General features: G+C 39.6%; 1 protein-coding gene across 4 annotated transcripts in view; it reads right to left on the bottom strand.

Moving 5' to 3' along the window:
• The window catches only part of AUTS2 (activator of transcription and developmental regulator AUTS2), a 1,208,818-nt gene that overhangs the window by 604,022 nt on the left and 585,170 nt on the right, over window positions 1–19,626 (bottom strand). The gene's annotated exons all lie outside the window — the stretch shown is intronic.

Genomic DNA, 19,626 nt, shown 5'->3' on the forward strand with positions numbered 1-19,626 from the left:
GTTTGCCAGGAAGTAATGTGTATGATATGAAAATATAAGGATGAGCTTATAAGGACATGAACTTGGTTCTCAAGGAGCCCAGCCAGAAGATTCTTAAAATGTTACTGTGTGTATTCAATGGACACTGGGTTTCCTGATTAGATCTTATCATGGTTATTTCAAATGGCTTTTTTTTTCACTCCTCGCTACCCTTTGCTTCTGCCAGGGTGCACAGACAAAGGAAAAAGACAAAGGACTCTCTCCACTCTGTCTTGGTCTCTATCTGAAGTATTCTTTAGAGCCATGAATCCACAGAGACTTTTGAATTTAGATAACTTTTATGGTCAACGCTAAAAAACCTTTGTTCATAATAGGAAATGTCATATGGAATCCACCGGGTAGTCATAATTTCCATTTATAAATAGAAAATATAAAGAGGGTGCCTTATCTTGGTGATTTAATACATGTCTCTGCTTATTACTGTTTTCAAAGTGCCTTTTGCCCAAATCTGATTTCAACTGTGCAATAAAGATTCATTATCCTTTTACATAGCAGCCTCTGCATTTCTATGCAGGATCTAATTACGAAAATAGGAACTAGTCTATAAACAGATGCTAATCGTGAAGGGAAATGCTTTCATTTTAGAAAGAAGGTACTGCTAAAACTCAGAAAAGCGCTGTGTCTGCATGTACAGTTGAGTAAGGCGGCGAGGAGGGAGAAGGAAGACAGAGCAGTGGATCGTACTTGAGTCTCGACAGAAGTGACATAAGTATCACGGGGTAAAGGTGCCCAGAAAACTACTGTAAAATTGAAGTAAGACAGTATGCATGTAATTTAATTCCTATACCCCAATCTAATTCTTAGTGCCCATTACTTTAAAAAAATAAAAACTCTCATGTCATACTTTCTTGTATACCCTATTTTCCTACAAGAAGTTCATTTGCTTTTAAAATCAAGGGTGCGGTTTCAAACAAACAATATCAGGGGGGAAAATCTTGCCTTTTGTAGAAGGAATTAATATTTGGTTTTGGGAATAACCAAAAAAATAATACTAATACAGACTGAAGAGACCATCTGTAAGAGACATTCAGTTATTTAGTTAATTTTTTGTTTTACTAATGACTGTACATGTGTGCTAAATCGCTTCAGTGATGTCCAAGTCTTTGTTACCCTATGGAGTGTAGCCCACCAGGCTCCTCTGTCCATGGGATTCTCCAGGCAAGAATACTGGAGTGGGTGGCTATTCCCTCCTCCTCCAGGGGATCTTCCTGACCCAGGGATTGAACCCTTGTCTCTTACGTCTCCTGCATTGGTGGGTGGGGTCTCTAACACTAGTGCCACCAAAGTGAAAGTCGCTCAGTCATCCCCGACTCTGCGACCCCATGTGATATACAGTCCATGGAATTCTCCCGACCAGAATATTGGAGTGGGCAGCCTTTCCCTTCTTCAGGGGATCTTCCCCACCCAGGGATCGAACCCAGGTCTCCCTCATTGCAGGCAGATTCTTTACCAGCTGAGCCACAAGGGAAGCCCAGTGCCATCAAGGAGCAGTACAGAGACACTTTTTAATTAATAAACAGTTCTTTGTCCTGACTATACTTAAGCTTTTCACAGCACAGCCGTGGCTGATCATCTAATGAATCCTTGTTTATGAAACACTTTCTGCTGTGTTTTAGTGCGTATATTATATTCCCAATTTCTTCTCTATCTTCTTTACTGAGTTTTCTTCCTTACCAGACTTCTGTATATGGAGCTATATTCTGAACCCTCTTTTTATTTACATTCTCTTCCTAAGGGACACAGTAAATGCCAACCAAGGCTTTAAAGTCTCTATTACATGTGAATGACTCACACATTTGTTATCTCTACTCTAGATATCTTCCCAATCTCCTAGACTCTTCAACTGACCAGTTGACATCTTCCCTTGGCTGTCAATTGGCATTTCTTTTATAACATGTGAAAACAAAGTTATTAATTCTTCTGCTTCTGACCCTCCAATTTCATCCTCATATAATCTTCCCCTGTATCTATCCAGTTACTCTAGATAAAGTTCTGGAAGTTTTTCTTTGCATCTCAAATCTAATCTCTCCAAAGTCCCTCCAGACACAGACATTTAACGTCTCACTGCTCCAACCCTGCCTTAAGTCACCACTCTATTTCCTGGTCCATGCAAGGTGATATCCTAGCTTCCACACTTGTGAGCACGAAATCCATTCTTCCTGCAACTGACTGTTTCTCTAGAGTAAAAATCTATGTCACTTCACAGGCAGAAACAGCCCAAGGATTTCCCACTTCAATCAGAATTAAAGTCAGATTTCTCTACCCATAGCCTTGAAGGCTCCGCATGAGTCATCCTCTTTTCTCTCTCTCTCTCCTTGAAAAGTAAACTTCAGCCACACCGTCTCTCAAAGACAAGCTTGTTAGTGTCTCAGGGCTTTGTATTTGCTCATTCTTCTGCAATCTGTACCCCACTTCCCACTGTTCTTCAAGAGGTCTCCCTACCACTCTGCCTTAAACTCAGATCCTCACCACTCACACTCTATCCCATTACCCTAGATTGTCTTCTTCACAGCCTCACAAGAATCTGAAATAATCATTTGCTTCCTTCGCCCTATGTTTACAGTAAGCTTCTCAAGAACAGTGCTTTCTTGTTTACCACTATATCCCACCACAAAGAACAAGGCCTGGCTCAGAGTAGATAATCTAGCAGAAATGCTCTTTAGCTGAATGACTTTATTAATCTGAACTTGCCCATAACAACAGGATGACATGCAATAACTTCAAAGTATCTTGGGATTTCCCTGGTGATCCAGTGGTTAAGACTCCAGGCTTCCACTGCTGGGAGCGCGGATTTGGTCTCTAGGTGGGGAACTAAGATCCCAAATGCCATGTGACATAGCCAAATTAAAATATCTCTCCTTGGAATACTTCAATGCTAAAAAGAAAAAAACCAACCAACCCGCCTACCTGTGGAATACAGCAATGATGCATTTAGCTATTTAATTAATAATCTAGTAATATAACGGAGTAATCAACATGTATTTCCTGAGTTGTTCCTTCAAGATGCTGGTTACTGCACACAGTAGAAATAAAGTTTAAATGGTAAGTGAAATAATACTTCTAAAGCGCTATATAAATGACTTCTTAAAGTTGTCTTAATTCATTTAGCGATGTGAATGACTACCCCTTAAATATTTACATATTTATTCTGGAATTTCATGTTAGAATTTATGAAATCAGATGAAAGATGCACAAGAAAATAGAAGGAACACAGATACAAACACACATAATTTTTTATTATAAAAATGGTATATTAGTAAATCATATTTTCCAGGCAGTAGACCTAAGTACTATACATGCATGATCTAACTGAATTCTCAAACATTCCTATAACATAAGTACCTAGGCTCCTTCCAGGTTCCTTCCATATTCTACTTAAGACAACTATGGTTTATGAAGATGAAGTATAATCGTGGTCAAAGTAATACAACACATAGTAAACAGTGAAACCAGGATCAGAACCCATGCTATATTCTTGGCCATAAGAATGCAGGGTTAACGTCTTAATACCCTATATTCTTACCCCTGTATACATGGCTATAGTAGAAAATAAACTTATTTCCTTCTTATTCTTTAGTAAGTGTTTGAATCACCCACAAACTTACTAAGATACTATGGTAAACCAGTGCAGATGAGCACAGTTTTACTCTGTCAAGAAAGCTTAGATTGGGTAGGTGTTCAAACACCTAAAGGAGTATGGCATTGCCAGCAGGCATTGTGGGGAGAGGGCTTCCCAGGTGGCTCGGTGGTAAAGAATCTGCCTACCAGTGCAGGGGTCACAGGAGATGTGGGTTCCATCCCTGGGTTGGGGATCCCTGGAGGAGGAAATGGCAGTATTCCAAGAATACCCAGTAATTCTTGCCTGAAAAATCCCATGGACAGAAGAGCCTGGCAGGTCACAGCCCATGGGGTCGCAGAGAGCTGGACACGACTGAGCATACACACATGCTGTGGGGAGGGACTGGCAGTTACACTGGGAGCACATGAAGTGGGACCTCACTCAATCCAAACACAGAAATTTATCTATGTCAAGCCCTGCTCTTTGGCCATTACCCTTTAGACAGTCAAAAGCAATTCTTGTTTCTACACACCTATATGAGACATCTGGCTCCTAGTAAACTATTAATGATAGAATGCAGTGCAATAAACCTTATTGGGAAGATCTTAAAAGAACAAAGCCTTCACTAATGACATTTTAATGAGGAAATGCATAGGCTAATTACTATAATCTTCTAGCTGGTCTATAAAAAGCCTACACCCAAGTGATGTAAATATCTGCTGATTCAGACTGTACTGGAAAGGTTTCATTTTATTTTTTTAAATCACTGAAGGAAACAAAGAAAAAAGCAGGGGGAAAATAAACTCAATCCTCAACTATAGAACACTATCCAAGAAGAAGAGGATTAACAGAAAGCGCTCAGAGGAAGATAAATGTTTTTTCAATGAGTATTTACCCAAGTCCCAAATTGATTGTTTAGCAGTACATAAATCTGGCACAACCACTTGGCTAATGAAACAGACTAAGCAACATCAACACTGCACTTTAAGGTAAAGATCAGTTTAGGTTTGGGGAGAGACAAACCTGTCCATTTCTTGCACAACTATCTATTTGTACATTCACATATTTATCTCATTTTATACTCGTGATGTGGAGAAGGCAGTGGCACCCCACTCCCGTACTCTTGCCTGGAAAATCCCATGGGCGGAGGAGCCTGGCAGGCTGCAGTCCATGGGGTTGCTATGAATTGGACACAACTGAGCGATTTCACTTTCACTTTTCACTTTCAAGCACTGGAGAAGGAAATGGCAACCCACTCCAGTGTTCTTGCCTGGAGAGTGTCCAGGGACGAGGGAGCCTGGTGGGCTGCCGTCTATGGGGTCGCACAGAGTCGGACACGACTGAAGCGACTTAGCAGCAGTAGCAGCATACTCGTGATGACTTGGGGTGGGTGGGTGGCAGGTAGGGCACTGACTAAAAAGCATTAGTGGAAAATAGAAATATCCCATGTTTGGTTACTTAGGAGGCTGAGAAATTATCGTGGGAAGCTGCCATAGACTTTATGGAATTTTAAACCATTTTTTTTTCTTATTAGGGTTTTATTTGTATCCTTTCTTTCAACTTAAGGAAAGAAACAAAGGCAACAATAAAAAATAGTAGGAAAGAACAGGTGTGTGCTACAAACACATAACTATACCCCCTTGTTGTTACATATCTCTAATAGCTCTCTCTTCCACACTGCTCTGATTTTCCAGGCTTATAATTATGGGTTGGCCAAGAAGTTCATTCAGGTTTTTCCATTAAGATGGTATGGAAAACCCGAATGAACTTTTGGGCCAACCCAATACATGGATATACTAGAAACTCTCCATTTTCTAGATGTAAAATATTTCAGGCAATCATATTAGAATGTGGTCATGAAAACGCAGACTTAACATGAGCTAGTGTGCATAGTAGGCAGAGGGGAGGGGGAGATACCAGGGAAAGAGGAGCCAGGAGAACAGCTCTAAAGCCAATTAATCAGCCATATGTCCTATGGCAAGTCACTTAACCCTAGAGATCTTGGTTTTCTCCACTGTAAATTACGGGCTTAGAACAGATGGCCTTTAGAGTTTATTGTTCAAAATCTAATATTGATTTCTTTATTTATTTTTGGCTGGGTCTTCATTGCTGCATAGGCTTTCTCTAGGCGTGGTAAATGGGAGCTCCTCTTCCTTGCGGTCCACAGGCTTCTCCAGTTGTGGAGCACAGGCTCTAGGTGCACAGGCACAGTTGTTGCGGCTCATGGGCTGTCGAGTGTGGGCTCAGTGGTTGTGGCGCACAGGTTTTAGTTGCTCCATAGCACGTGGAATCTTCCCAGACCACGGACAGAACCTGTGTCTCCTGCATTGGCAGGCAGATTCCTATCCTCTGTGCCACCAAGGAAGTCCAAAATTCTAATATTTTAAAATTTGATGACACTAGCACATGTACAGTTCAGATACAACTATTTCTTTAAGGCTCATCTTTTCCAAGAAGTCTTGCCTCGTATAGTTAGTGCTCAGTTGCTTCAGTCAGGTCTGACTCTTTGCAGCCCCATGGACTGCAACCTGCCAGGCTCCTCTGTCCATGAAAGCTTTCCAGTCAAGAATACTGGATTGGGTTCCACTTCCTACTCCGGGGGATCTTCTCAACCCAGGGACTGAACCCGCGTCTCTTGCATCTCCTGCATTGGCATTACCTGGGAAGCCTGATACAGATCGTAGGAATGAACATTTCCATCCTTTTGAAGCTCATTCTATTATGTCTGTACCTCCCTGCAGTGATCAAGAGCACTGGTCAAAGGCCAGAGTTCAAATTCTAATCACTTTATTAGCTGTGTGACCTTAGGTAAACAAAGTAGCCTATCTGACCCTCAGTTTCCTAAACTGTCAAATGGAGATAATAATAGTACCTACTTCTTGGAATTACTAAGCAGATTAAATGAGATAATATATGCAGTGATAAGAATAGTACTTATCACGTAAGTGGTGAATAGATGTTAGTACAGTGGTTGTGCTTGAGTTCACTCAGCCCTCAGATACACTGCTGTCCTGCCAAATGTTTCTGTATCACGCTTCTTTTATGATTTATAAAGCTTAAAAATAGTTACTTCCATGACCGACCAACTAAAAATCTTATGAGTTAGGGAAACATGAACCAACATGATCTTAGTTCAAGGGTATAATTATTTTTGCATATGCCAGTCTCACTTACCAAATGAGCCCCACAGAGGAATGAATGGAGAGTTACCCATTCCTTTCTCTCCCATGAGGCACCCAAACAGTGCTCAACAAACTCACTGTATATTAATGCTCTGGCTGTACCACTACATGATGGCTACAGATATTTAGTCTAAACAATGGGATGCTGGGTTTTACCACTTACATATTGTTCTGATTGAGCCCTTCAATGTTCAACAAAGTTGAGTCTACTATATGCCAGGTCTGTACTAGAGCAGGGATTTCTAGCATGTCACACAACATGGACACTATATCTGACCCCATGGAGCTGAAAGAATAGCAGTAACAATAGATGCTGTGTCATTACAAACACAATCATAGCTATGATTAGCATCACAAAGAAAATCCAGGGACTGATATGATAAAACAAACGCACACACAAAAAGGAGATATATACTAGCTTACCTACTGTAAATTCAGTGGTGAAACAAAGGTGATGGGCCTAGCCACCAAACTCAAATAATTTGCTTTATTTGCTATACACTAAATTAAAATTTAAATTTTAAAGTACTGGTCTTGATTTCCATGAGTTTACAATCTCTAAAATAATTACTAAACCCATAGGTGGCAGAATATGGACATACAATTACTATGCTGCATATGTGGATGTTTCATCCCCCTAGACTGTGAGGATAATATTTAATCTCTAAGATCAAGGAGATCTCATATATCAGTTCAACATTTATTGGTTACCAGGTGCTTGTGAGAGGCCCTGGGGATACAGTGATAAATAGAAGGTTCCTGCCTTTCAAGAGTATGCATTACAGTGGGGGAAAAACAATTAACCAACAGGAATCCTAAGGGGGCTAAAACCTTTAAACTTAGCTTTTCTTAACTAACTACAAATCTGTCCTGATATATAGGGCCTCTTATTGAGCCATAAACTATCATAAAGTAACTTTAGAGCCAACACCCTCTCTCGGGTAGAGTTGAACAATGCAAAAATGGATTATTATTCTGGTAAAGGGTGACTCTAGTACTTAATCAAATTTTGCATGACATTTTAAAAGAAAATGAGCTCCTGGACAAAACAGACCATCTCTCTGTCCCTGCAGTTCCACTATGAACATCTGGGCAACCAACCAGATGTTAACGATGTGGGAACGCAACAGTGAAAACTCTGGTTTAAAACCCTGAACACAGTTTTCCCCTAAAGACATCCAAGGATATATATTTATAATTCTCAAAATGTGAGCCAGGAGAAAACATTTTTATTTATTCAACTTGCAACATATTCTTCCTTTGGGGGTCTGGGTTTATCATCTTGCTCAATTAGGATAATACATGGTTAAAAACTTTAAAGAAGGAAAATAATCAGTTTTATCTTAAAATGTGTATATGTGTGGACAGATGTGTATATGCATATAAAAATGCTCAAACAACTAGCATTAAACAGAGATTTTAGAAGTAGAACTAATTTCTCTCTCTCTATGTGTCTAAAACAGAAAGAATTTCAGCAATTATTTAGCCTAAGTTTCCCATTTTCCTGAGAAAACTGATATTAAAAAGAGGTTTATTTCTGGCTTAAGAGCAAAGAGCTAATAGGTAGCAGAGGCAAAAACATGAATGATTTGTGACTCTAAAAGCAGGGCTTTCTTCATATACGCCAAATGTCTATGAGTGTGTGTGTGCGCACACCTAAAGTATCTGGTTAAGTGGCACAGAAAGTGTAATTTCTATTTATTTTGATATTAGCTGCAACTATCATTACATATGGTTAATATAAAAATGGCAGCTTCTTAAATATTTTTCTTAAGAGTACAATTTAATGATTATCTGAGCCTTGGACTTCCTATCACCGTATCTTTTCTGACTTCAAAAGATACAACAGCAAATGAACATTAATTGTATCTAAACTATTGAGCCCACCCTCAAGTGATGTCCATAAAAATTTGCCACTCAGTATGTCTTGACAGGAAAAGTCAGTCTGGTTCCGTCTGTTGATTTCAATTTATTCCTTTAAAATGAAAATAAATACATAGCAATGATGTTTTATTTAAGAACCTAATTCCAGACACATCAGTGCATTAATACATGTCCCTACAGACACTGCCATTACTGATCAAATCTGAATTATTATCATTCAGCTGCTGCAACCAAACATCGAGATGCCTAGAGAATAACACAGAATGAGATGGTTCCAAGGTGACATGCTCTAAATCCTTCCTGCATCAGATGAAATTTAATTATACCCATTGTTTTTATTATTCAAAATGCATTGGCCGTTCATCCACTCAGCAAGAAATTCCCTGCAATTTTATTCAGTATAGCTTTTATGCTAAAAGAAAGGAGGTGTGCTGAAGACGGGGAGAAAAAACATGTTATCTCCCTCCCTCTACTCCCCACCAGAAGACATGCGGCCGCTGAAGCCCACTGATTTCCCAAGCCCAATTATTCTGTTGTACACTCTTCTCCTCAACAGCACACTTTACCTAGGGACACAGTCTGCCTAAACACCACACACTTAATGGAGTCCCTGAAGCTGTCTCAATTTCATCGTTTCTAACTAATAGGCTGTGATACTTTTTCCCCAAACAGATCAGAGCTCTTCCCTCACTCTACATCTTCCTCACATAGGGGAAAAAAAAAAAAAAAAAAAGGTGTGTGTGTGGAGGGGGGCTAGTCTGATGAAGCAGAGTATTCATTCCTGCTGTCATACCTTCATTATGGTCTAATACCTGCATTTCTTAAGGGCACAGTAACCTCACTTAATCCAATCCAGGGACTTCTTTTTTCCAGATAATGACAATAATAGGTGTTTCCTTATGACTGTTAGTAGTAACACTGAACAGCAGGAATCTACACATTTTGCAGTAGTTAACAGGCAGATAAACCCAGTTTTGCTTTCCTTGAAAGACCTCTAAAATTGATTGCCCAGAGAGTATTTTAGGATTGAGAGACAAAATAAGGAAGAGGAAAATAATAGCTTTCCTGAAACTTACAAGGTCTCTGTGTTATGCTGTTAGAGGTCAAAGACCAGGATTTCAAAATTCTCCCATTTTCTTCCCCCGTTCAGAAGTAGACTTAGCATTCATATTCGAAAGGTGACTCCTATTATGACCTGTCTTGAAAATGAGTCTGATTTCCAGAGGCAGATGTCACTGTTTCAAAGGGCTCACTCTATCTCCCTACAGAGAGATGTAATTTATGTTTTTCTTAATCCTTAGCACCTATGTTAATAACTGTGTCTTACTGAAATTCTCCCATTCAGTAATTTACACATTTGGGGCAAGGACCCTAGGAAAAAAAAAGAGTCTACTTACTTCTTTCAAAACTAATTTCTTTAAAAAGGTTACACATACTTAAGATGGCCTTCCTGCCATCTTCCTGGGTCACATCCAGGTGAAGATTTCAAGAAAAAGTATTGAGAAGTGCAGGCCCAAAGGCAGACTGAAGAAATCATATAGTTATTTCTGAAATGTGATGCCTTGCCATCCCCCGGGGATAATTTCTGTGCTACCCGAGATAATGCCTCTTATATAATGTTGGAAAGAATCAAAACAGTTAATCCAAACTGCTCTTACATCCTGCTAGAATTCAGCAGCTCATGTCTCAAGGCAAGACACCACAGTAACATTTAATTACATCTGACATTTAGCTCTGGGTTCCATAAGTCATCCTAAATTAACTTTTGGGTCAAAACAGACTTGGATTTTCCTACTGAAGACAGTTACTATTATCTTCAAAGCTAAAACCCCTGACTGGCGTGGGATGGAAGAGATAGCAAACACATAGTAACAAGCTCTAAAAAATACCATCACTGAATCTCAAGACATCCCCTCCTCATTGTAACCTTTTTGCCCCAAAGGTAGGCTACCATCCTAACTGTGGTCAACGTTCCCTGGATGAGACACATGGGTCATTAGTACAAAAGGTGGATTGAGAAAAATCCAAAAGTGGATTGCGAAAAAGATCAACGAAGACAGTCCTCCGGTCATGCATTAAGCATTTTACTGCTTACGTTCACCAACTTACTAACTTAAACTGACATTTTCCAGGTTCAACAGATGGTCTCCTTTATCATCTTTTTACAGCATGATGACAAACTCTGGTAAATTAGAGACCAAAGAGAAGGAAGTGCTTTGAATATTAAATGCAGAAATGAGAAAGCCAGAATTAACTGAATTCATTTAGGTTGAAGAATATTCTTTACAGAGAAGGGGAGAAATCATAAGAATATACAGGAAAATAATAAAAGATTATTAAATTCTAGGTTGGATCCGAGATTTAAATAACCCCGACAGGAGGTTATATTAATCACTGCACTTTCCTCCCCAGTAGCAAACCTATCTGAAACCTATCAGTGGCTGGCACAGGCATGCCTTATCACGTCAGGACATTCTTTTGGGTGAGTTTAATCTGAACCGTGTCCTCTGTAGGCATTAGCATTGTTCTGAATCTTCTTCCTAGTGCTTGGTGCATTTGTGTCCTGATGCAAAAGTCAATGATCCTCCTAAAAGGTTCTTCATTTAGGCTCTGAAATCATATGGTTTGTCTCTTAAATATCAGTTCTGTTGCTTATGAACTACGTGATCTTGACTGAGCTCCTTTACCTCTCTAAACCTCAAGATTTATACCTGGAAAAATGAGGATACTCTATGTAGAAGGCAGTGATATGGTTTAAACACAATAACGAAGGTAAAATATTAGCACTGTGCCCAACACAGAATAAAGGCTATGAGTTTCTATGAGAATTTGTGTTCAAGATATGTATCTGTCTGCATTTGTATTTCATTGACTTATCATCATTCCTCATTCTCTTCTTCAAAAGCGGTTCTTTTCTGAGAAAGACAAATACCATATGACACCACTTATGTGTGGAATCTCAACCATGACCCAGATGAACTTACCTATGAAACAGACACAGACTCACAGACACAGAGATCAGACTTGTGGTTGCCAAGGGGGAAAAAGTGGATGGATGGATTGGGAGTTTGGGATTAGCAGATTAAACATAGGATGAATAAACAATAAGGCCCTACTGTATAGCACAGGAAGCTATGTTCAATATCCTGTGATAAACCATAATGAAAAAGAATATGAAAAAGAATGTGTGTGTGTATAACTGAATCACTGTGCTCTGCAGCAGAAATTAACAGAATATTGTAAATCAACTATACTTCAATAAGATAAATTTTTGAAAAAAAGCAGTTCTTTCCCCTCATTATGTCTAAAACACATAGTTTTACATCATGTTAAGCAACTAAGAAGGGCTCAGGCTTCTCCAGGTTTCTGATTCTGCCAAGGGAGTTGCCATCAAGGTTGAAAGACCAGAGACCTGGCATTACATTGGCAAGTCTAGATGTAGTCAGGCCTGGTCCACATGAAAAAGATGAAATGTCATCTACAATTACAACTGCAGATTAAAAAAAAATCTCACAGTATTGACTACATTCTCCTCATTTGGCTTTCTTGCTCTCTTCTCTGCATATCTTGGTTCTCTCAGATTGTTGCTAATATCAACCTATGGTGGTTTTTTCTAGAGTTCAAGTCTTGCTGAATTTTTGCCTTATGGACCCAAACTCACATACTAACATAGAAGAAGGAAAATGATATAAATGGAAGGAGCCTTCCTTTAGCACCCTGATTCCCCTCCATGGCATGTTGCTCCCTAAATTAGAACTCCATCTGTCCATATTCCATTTGGAATATGAGCAATCTTGACAGACTGAGGGCCTTCAGAGTTCCTTAAGCCTTCAGTTTTCAGTGCCTGCTGCAGGATGTGCTCAGACCGACACGGATTTTTCCTGTCTTTACACTGACAAAGTGAGAAGTGAGAGTTTAAACATGTTAAAGGTAATTAGCACCAAGACCTTGCACAGTCTCAAGTTCATCTTAGCCAGCATGATGATGAAGTAGCAGCTTTTATTCCTACTCTCCCATTTAGTGCCATGGTCTCATCTCAGGTTCTCACTTTCTACATCTATGTTGAGTTTCTAGAGTTTTCCAATTAGCAAACTACTTTTAAATACAGACTGTTTGCTCAAGGTATTATTAAAAGTGACTTAAAAGGAGTAGCATAAAACTTACATTTCATTTGGCAAATTTATAGCAATGAACTCAAAATCAATATTCTATTTGTCAGAATTAGAAGGCCCACACTAAATTCATGCATTTCCTAACAAATTCTATATAAGACAGTGATATTTTCCCCCTTTGATGATAAAAGTATAATCAATAAAAGAGACAGTCTTCCTAACAGAAAGAGAGGAAGGAATATAACAATTTTTAGCACCTATGGAGAAGGCAATGGCACCCCACTCCAGTAATGTTGCCCGGAAAATCCCATGGATGGAGGAGCCTGGTAGGCTGCAGTCCATGGGGTTGCTAAGAGTCAGACATGACTGAGTGACTTCACTTTCACTTTCCACTTTCATGCATTGGAGAAGGAAATGGCAACCCACTCCAGTGTTCTTGCCTGGAGAATCCCATGGACGGAGAAACCTGGTAGGCTGCAGTCCATGGGTTCGCACAGAGTCGGACACGACTGAAGCGACTTGGCAGCAGCAGCACCTATTATAAACTCTGTGATAGGGTATTATCAACATGATTTCATTTAATCTTCTCAAGATCACTTTGAGGGTATTACTGGACCCATTTTTATAGCGAGAGTAACTAAGACTGGGTAATGTTAAATATTTTGCCTAAAACCACACAGTTAGTTAAAGCAAGTGTTTCAGAATCAGGGTGTCTGAACTCAGTGACCCCACTTCTTTTGTCTCTTATATGAAAAAACTGTCTTTTTAAAATTAAATAAGGATGATTGAAACAGTTACAAATCATGTGCTGTATTTATTCACCTGGGATACAGGAACATAATCACAAGGTAAAAATCTAAATAAATGTATCAACTGTCTTAAGAATTTTTTTTAATGACAGAGTGAGTCACTCTAAAGTATATGGTACATGTTTCTGCAATGTATGACTATGAAATAAGCTATGAAGGGTGTTGATCTGACATATAAACAGAAACTTGGGCTTGTATTACCAGCTTTCACATCATTAGGAAAGCAGTGGATTACATTATAGAAGCATAATATTTAATATGACACATCATTGTACTACCAGAGAACACAATATCTGAAATCCAATTCAGTAAGTCTTCAATAACACACTGTATGTGAACAAAATGCTTGACGAAGAGGCTGTTTCTATGCTTCTGAAAATAACAGATGATCTAATCTCAGCAATATATATTACCTAAAGACAAATTTTACAATATTTCAAACAAAAATATGATACACTGAACAAAGTGTGAAATGGTTAACCACAGCGGGATGAAATGCTATGGCTGAAACGCCCACTTTCTTGATTCTGAACAAAACTAGAAGCAATGAGATTACACACAAGTCTGTGAACACTGTAAATCCTATAGAAAATTCCTATTCCTTTATAAGCATTAAAAAAGGTGAGGTTGGTAAAGGACACTATAAACAAGGTAAAAAGGCAACCCTCAAAATGGGAGAAAATAACAGCAACTGAAACAACTGACAAAAGACTAATCTCTGCAAAATATACAAGCAGCTCATGCAACTCAATACCAGAAAGAAAAAAAAAAAAAAAAAAACTAATCAAAAAGTGGGTAGAAAACCTAATCAGACATTTCTCTAAAGAAGACATACAGATGGTTAATAAACACATTAAAAGATGCTCAATATCGCTCATTATTAGAGAAATGCAAATCAAAACTTTACACTAATTAGAATGACTATCATCAAAAATCTACAAACAATAAATGCTGCAGAGGGTGTGGAGAAAAGGGAACACTCTTGCACCATTGGTGGGAATATAAACTGATACAGCCACTATGGAGGATAGTATGGAGATTCTTAAAAACTAGGAATAAAACCATCATATGACCCAACAATCCCACTACTGGGCATATACCCTGAAGAAATCACAATTGAAAACCACACCTGTACCCTAATGTTCATTGCAGCACTATTTACAGTGGTTAGGACATGGAAGCAACCTAGATGTCTATCACCAGATGAATGGACAAAGAAGCTGTGGTACATCTATACAATGGACTATCACTCAGCCATGAAAAGGAATGCATTTGGAGTCAGTTCTAATGAGGAGGATGAACCTAGAGTCTATTATACACAGTTATGTATTCAGAAAGAGAAAAACAAATATTGTATACTAACACCTATACCTGGAATCTAGAGAGATGGTACTGATGAACCTATTTGCAGGACAGCAGTAGTTATGCAGACATAGAAAACAGACTTGTGGACATAGGAGGGTGGGAAGGAGAGGGTGGAACAAATGGAGAGAGTAGCAGGGAAACATATACATTACCATATATATAATAGATAGCCAGTGGGAATCTGCTGTATGAATTAGGGAGCTCAAAGTGGGGCTCTGTGACAACCTAGAGGTGGGATGGGCTGGGAGGTGGGAGGGAGGTCCAAGAAGGACTGGACATATGTATACCTATGGCTGATTCATGTTGATGTATGGCAGAAACCAACACAATACTGTAAACCAATTATCATTCAATTACAAATAAATAACTTTTTTTTTAAAGGCTATGTTGGGTTAAATAGAACCCATACAACATTAATAAAGAATAGCCCAGTTGGCAACCCAAAGCTCCACCAGATGCCCATTTCTTTGGCAATGAACTCCAATGAGATTTAGGGAAATTTCACACCTCAAAAGAATATGATGTCTAATGAGAGCTTATCTTGCCACTGAAAGAAGATAACTAGATTTCAGCTCAGCTGAGGCTGTGAAAGAAACAACCCCTTTTCAGAATTTGGTTCAGCAAAAAAAGCATCAGTGAGGAAATTTGTGAGATGATGGCTGAGTAAGCAATAGACAATTAAGGAATTTAAAACAGCTGCTAAGAGATGAGATGAGCCAACTGGCAGGAAAAAAGACAGTTTTAATACTAATTATATTTAAAATAAAACAAGAGTGCCCCTTTACCCTTTAATATATATTATTTCTCATTCTGTTCAAACATCTACTCTGGCAAAACAAAATCTACTATGCATTCCTGAGCAAAGGTTTTAGTTTGATTAAGTACTAATCAACACATAACTTTGGCTAAAGCCAGGTACAGGAGAAAGTGGAAAGGGAAATGATTGCAGAAAAAGGGTGCCAAGCTAGAAGAGCAATATTCCTTCTTATTGTGATTTTTATTAGGAACATAATAAACATTTTGCTAAGCAGTCTCTTGTGCTCAGAAGTGATCTAAATATCCACTATATAAACATTCTGAAGGATATTAAATCATGAGCCATTCACCTATTATTCATCCTTAACATGATCCACTGTTTCCATTGTTTCCCCATTGGAAACAGTGACTGACTTTATTTTCTTGGGCTCTAAAAATCACTACAGATGGTGACTGCAGCCATGAAATTAAAAGATGCTTGGTACTTGGAAGAAAAGTTATGACCAATCTAGACAGCTATTACTGAATATAAGCAGAGACATTACTTTGACGACAAAGGTCCGTCTAGTCAAAGCTATGGTTTTCCAGTAGTCATGTATGGATGTGAGAGGTGGACCATAAAGGAAGCTGAGCGCTAAATAATTGATGCTTTTGAACTGTGGTGCTGGAAAAGACACCTGAGAGTCCCTTGGATTGCTAGAAGATCAAACCAGCCAATCCTAAAGGAAATCATTTCTGAATATTCATTGGGAGAACTGATGCTGAAGCTGAAGCTCTAGTACTTTGGCCACCTGATGCAAAGAACTGACTCATTTGAAAAGACCTTCATTCTGGGAAAGACTGAAGGCAGGAGGAGAAGGGGATAAAAGAGAATGAGATGGCTAAATGGCATCTCCGACTCGATGGACATGAGTTTGACTAAGCTCTGGGCATTGGTAATGGACAGAGAAGTCTGGCGTGCTGCAGTCCATGGGGTCACAGAGTTGGACATGACTGAGCGACTGAACTGAACATGATCCAGGTCAAACCACAATCAGCACCAGGGCTAAGTAACACTTCCATGCTGATACACACAACTCTACATAAGGTGGCTGCGCTAGGTGTGTAACAAATGGCTAAAGCACATTCCATGAGGCTTTGGAATCAGCACCTTCCAAAAATAAAGCTGATAGCTCAGCTGGTCTACCTGTCAGAATTACTTCCCTCTCCCTATATAGCAAAGAAATAAATGAAAGTAGCTCTCAGGATGCTCCAGAGAAGCTGAGCAACTGGTAAAGTGCCAGGAACCTTGCATATATTATCTCATTTAAATCTCAGAGCTCTGTTTATGTTTATTTTACAGAAGAAACTCAAGCAGGCAAAGTAACCTTTCAGTTCAGTTCAGGTCAACTGCTCAGTCATGCTTTGCGACCACATGAACCGCAGCACACCAGGCCTCCCTGTCCATCACCAACTCCTGGAGTTCACCCAAACTCATGTCCATTGGAAGGACTGATGCTGAAGCTGGAACTCCAATACTTTGGCCACCTCATGGGAAGAGTTGACTCATTGGAAAAGACCCTGCTGCTGGGAGGGATTGGGGGCAGGAGGAGAAGGGGACGACAGAGGATGAGATGGCTGGATGGCATCACTGACTTGATGGACATGAGTTTGAGTGAACTCTGGGAGTTGGTGATGGACAGGGAGGTCTGGCATGCTGTGATTCACGGGGTCACAAAGAGTCAGACACAACTGAGCGAATGAACTGAACTGAACATGTCCATTGAGTTAATGACGCCATCCAACCATCTCATCCTCTGTTGTCCCCTTCTCCTCCTGCCCTCAATCTTTCCCAGCATCAGGGTCTTTTCAAATGAGTCAGCTCTTCGCATCAGATGGCCAAAGTTTTGGAGTTTCAGCTTCAACATCAGTCCTTCCAATGAACACCCAGGACTAATCTCCTTTAGGATGGACTGGTTGGATCTTCTTGCAGTCCAAGGAACTCTCAAGAGTCTTCTCCAACAGCACAGTTCAAAAGTATCAATTCTTCGGAGCTCAGCTTTCTTTGTAGTCCAACTCTCACATCCATACATGACTACTGGAAAAACCACAGCCTTGACTAGATGGACCTTTGTTGACAAAGTAATGTCTCTGCTCTTTAATATGCTGTCTAGGTTGGTCAGAAAGTAACCTTTAACATAGCAGTATTGATTGTACCCCTATGGTATCCTGAGCATTAATCTGGCTCCACATTTTACAGACACAAGAATCTTTCCTTCTCGAGGAAAATCAGCAAAGATTAGCAGTGTCATGTTAGCAAGTCTGGCTAATATATGGCAAAAAAGCCTACGGTCCCAGCTTTCCTTTTCTGTTGTTTCCTGTCCTTTTTCTCGAATCCCATATTTATCAAGTCAGCCATAGGCTGTCCCTTTTTGGTTCTTGATTTACATCGTTTTGCCTCATTATCACCTGACTAGCACTGATAGGGTCATTCAGAGGCAGGCTCTCCTGAGAAAAGAGGGACAGAACTGTGCAGTCTGCATTCCTCCTGCAGCACTAACACCACCTCTGAAACACGTGACTCATGCTCCGTCTCTCATCACGTTACTCTGGGTAATCACTAGTGCTGAGCAGTCCTGGCAGTTCTTGCTTTAATTCTGACATTTTATGGAACTCTTACCCGAAATTTCCTCCACGTACCTTTCCTTTCCTACAGACAAAAAGAAATACATATCTAGACTATTAGACAAGTAACTAGTTCATAAAGGAAACAGAACACCAATTTATGGTCACAGGCCAGGAAATGATGGAATTCCTAAAAACAGGGTACACAGCTCATATTTAGCTTTCATACAAAGCTTGTCAGAAAGTTCTAGAGAAGACGCAGCACTCAGTCCTCATCATTCTCTAAACTCATGGTATACTCACCAACACAACAGTTCTTTCCTTCAAGTTCATACCTGATGAGCTGCTGATTACAGACAGATCCACAGGCAACACATGGATCTACCTAATCTCCATTTCTAGCGATGAAGACGATCCCTCCCTTTGCTCTTCAGCAACCATCTTCCTAAATCTCTGTCTGTGATGACTCCCACATTGGGGAGAATTTCCTCTACATGTATCTGCTCTCCCCAGGCTCAGAGCACTGTCAACCTCCGTATCCTCCTGGCTCTTCCTGGAGCAGGTATTTTCCTCACCCTTCTCAAAGACTCTCCTCTAGAAAACTTGGCCTTTCAAGTCTGGCTCTTACTCATGCAGCAGTTGTGGGATCAAAAAAATCCCTACCCTCAATAAAACAAAACTGTGTTTCATGCTTCTCCATACAGCAGCACATAGTAAGTGGTTGGCATGTAATGGCACTCATAACTGTCAGCGTATCACCATTATTGATGAATGGGATGGGATGAGGAAGTAAAAGCAAGATTTATCACCTGTTAACTAACTTGGAGGGTTTTAATACAACTTCTTTATCAAAAACCTGGATTTTATCAAGTGAATGATTACATGTCAGAGGCTTTAGACTCTCTCCTTTACTGGATAAATTGGAGAGTCATTCTGGCAGTAGTAACGATGGCCCAACAGTACTGATGTCTCCTAGATACCTGGCACAATTGCTAACAACTTCCTTTTCTTGATGTGACTCCAAAATAAGGCCAGTTGAATATGCCTGACAATCTGTATTGTTCCTCTTCTTCCTCTTCTGGAAGATACCTTAGATCAAGCATAACATAATCAACACTTCCTTAAATTATCCTAAACACCAACATAAACACTATTCTTAACTTAAATCTCTAACTATTCTTAATCTATAAAATTATCCTAAATACCGCAAAAACACTTCTTACATATGTGACTATCATGTTAAAACATTACAGACAGAATGGAATGGAACCTCTTCACTGTCATCTATAATACTCTCAATCCATATAATTTAAAAA

This window comes from Bubalus kerabau, chromosome 23 (genome assembly GCF_029407905.1).
Source record: "Bubalus kerabau isolate K-KA32 ecotype Philippines breed swamp buffalo chromosome 23, PCC_UOA_SB_1v2, whole genome shotgun sequence".
In the NCBI taxonomy this organism is placed as follows: domain Eukaryota; kingdom Metazoa; phylum Chordata; class Mammalia; order Artiodactyla; family Bovidae; genus Bubalus; species Bubalus kerabau.